The 2613-nt window shown below is 38.7% G+C and overlaps 1 long non-coding RNA gene across 1 annotated transcript; it reads right to left on the reverse strand.

Moving 5' to 3' along the window:
- Positions 1 to 265: 265 nt before the first annotated feature.
- LOC118745639 lies at positions 266 to 936 on the reverse strand. Its single transcript, XR_004993672.1, has 4 exons — positions 845 to 936; positions 620 to 782; positions 426 to 561; positions 266 to 367 (listed from the first exon to the last, which is right to left on the reverse strand). It is a non-coding gene; the product is annotated as an uncharacterized LOC118745639 (long non-coding RNA).
- Positions 937 to 2613: the final 1677 nt, after the last annotated feature.

Below are 2613 nucleotides of genomic sequence, written 5' to 3' on the forward strand. Positions count from 1 at the left end.
AGCGGCTCCGCTGGCTTGGCAATGTCGTTCGAATGGACAGAAACGCTCCTGCTCTGAAAATATTCAACGCGGGCCGCGATGCTGGTAACAGAGGAAGAGGAAGGCCTCCTCTGCGTTGGAAAGACCCTGAATTGGAGTCATTAAAAAAAGAATCTGTGGGTATCCACTGTCACCTGTATATAAAACATATGGAACCTTAGTACAAGCAAAAATTATAAAATAGTAAATAACTCCACCTAACAACCAAAAATTTTAGTACTTATTATCCAACAGAAACTTAAGTGCACTCGATCTCCATACTGAACCATCGTGAGCAGTTCCACCGAATCTCGCATTAGTCTAATATTTTTAAATTGAACCCGCATACCTTGGAAAATAATTTATATAATTATGGATAATTCAAACAAATATTGAATAATTCGTACCACTTGCACGTTTATTGAGCGACCTCCTTTCCTACACACATATATGTGCTCGATGTCCTTGATTGGTTTCTTTGTATTAATATGGGAATCGTCAATAGCACCTATCATCCCTGGGAAACGGAATTAACGATAAAATCTGTGGAAGGTAATAAATGCTATAACTATGCTTCTTTCCATTCTATGTACAAACTTACATCTCCTTTACTGCTTGTATGTCTTCGGCAGAAGTTGGAAATTTCACGTACTTGGGCAATAAATGTTTGTCCATTATATTGACAACTTCCCTCACACATCTGCTAACGCTGCTTTGCGAGATATTTAGCAAAAAGTCATGTCCGACTGACCGCTGGTAACTTTCTGTAAAAAATACGCATTTTCGTGAAATTAGTTTGTTTACAAATATACAAAACTATATTCACCTTGAGCGAAAAATCGCAAAGTTGCAAGAAATCGCAACAGTTTGGGAAGTCATATGAGGACGGATCTCCAGGGTAGGCAAAAACTCGGAGTTCCAGCGAGCGAGCGAGCAAACTCCTACCCAATGCCTCGCAGGCAACGAGGCGCTCGCAGCTCGTACTGGTAGCAGCAATAAAGCAAGGCACGAGAAATTTGGTTTACTCCAAAACTGATAGAACAGAAGCATGCGCCCTCAAGTTTGCCGTGACGTCATAAACGAAACAGTAAGAATGGTAGGCAAACAAAATGTGTCAAAATACCATACAAAAGGTAAACAAAACTGCGCGCATTTGTGTTAAATTGTAAAATAATAAATATTTATTAGTTTATTATGAAAAATATTAGATGAAACAAGTAAATAAATATACCGCGAATATATGAATGTAACAGAAGCTGCCTAAGTTGAAATGCTGTGGACCAAAATATGTAAATAACATGGAAGTGGTTTTGTGTTCTCATTGCAAGCTTTATTGTGCACATATGCATTCATATATATTGCTATTACAAATAATCAAAACTACATTACTATATATTTTGGTGAATTTTCTTTTTTTCTTGTGAGCGGCTTCTATTGAAGAATTCTTTATTGAGTTTTCTGATTTTGAAGAACATCCTCGCCCGGAAGAACAATTTCCTTACGTTAATATTACAGTTAATTCTGGAAGATTGCTCAATATGCTTTTGTAAAAAATTACTTGTTATGAGCAACTCATTTCCATTAATTGCGTTAAAAATATTTTCAAGTGAGTTCAATTGAACAACGATTTCTTCTGTTGGTTTGGATAAGCCACCTTCGTTCAGGTGATTTACTTTAGTCAGCGCTACTCTGAATCGCAATGTCTTCCACTTCGTGTCATAATTTGTGGCATATATAGCCGGCAATATTTTCGAGGCCGTCATACGCCAATCCTTCCATTTCCGCTATTTCCGTAGGTGTGTCGTCAACCTCAGGGGTAACACGCATTATGCTGAACATTACGCCTGATAAAATTGTAGAAGATTATGTAAATATGTATATGTATTTTTAAATCATTTCTTTCTTTCTGTTCTTTCCAGATCAGGGGTGTCATCGACTTCGACATTTGCCGAGTTTGATATTACACCTTCGTTTCGTCCAAGTATATATAATATGAGTCGATCCTTAAATTCTTGCTGATCTGCTTGCACCGGTCCAGAATCGGCATATGGTTTGCTGCTTGCACCGGTCCAGAACCGCTATACGGTTTGCTGGTGCTCTGCCGCAAGCTTTGCTGCTCCGCCAAAAGATGTCGCCGATCGTAATCCAAGTTCAGAACCCAGATAAAAGCCGCAAGATGTCGCTGGTAACAAATCTGAGTCCGGAACCGGAACCGAGCACAGGGTGTTCCGCTGATGGAAATCCGAGAAATCCGATACCATTCACAACCGGAATCGATCACAGGGTGTACCGCTGATGGAAAGCTGAGAAATCCGATACCATTCAGAACCGGAATCGATCACAGGGTGTACCGCTGATGGAAATCTAAGAAATCCGATACCAGGTGGTTTATATGTCGAAAATTAGTAAAGTGTGTTGGTATGCAGTCAGAAATATAAACAAAACGTACATACGTACATATGTATATACATATATAGATGCTCCACCCCTAGAAAAGTGTGTTAATAATGTGTACATAGTTGATTGCTAAGTATTTAATATGTATGTGTGGAAAGGTCTGTTGATGTTGATGATGAGAACAAATAAAATTTAATT

Source organism: Rhagoletis pomonella, unplaced genomic scaffold (genome assembly GCF_013731165.1).
Source record: "Rhagoletis pomonella isolate Grant_MI unplaced genomic scaffold, Rhpom_1.0 Rhpom_scaffold_00009, whole genome shotgun sequence".
Classification (NCBI taxonomy): domain Eukaryota; kingdom Metazoa; phylum Arthropoda; class Insecta; order Diptera; family Tephritidae; genus Rhagoletis; species Rhagoletis pomonella.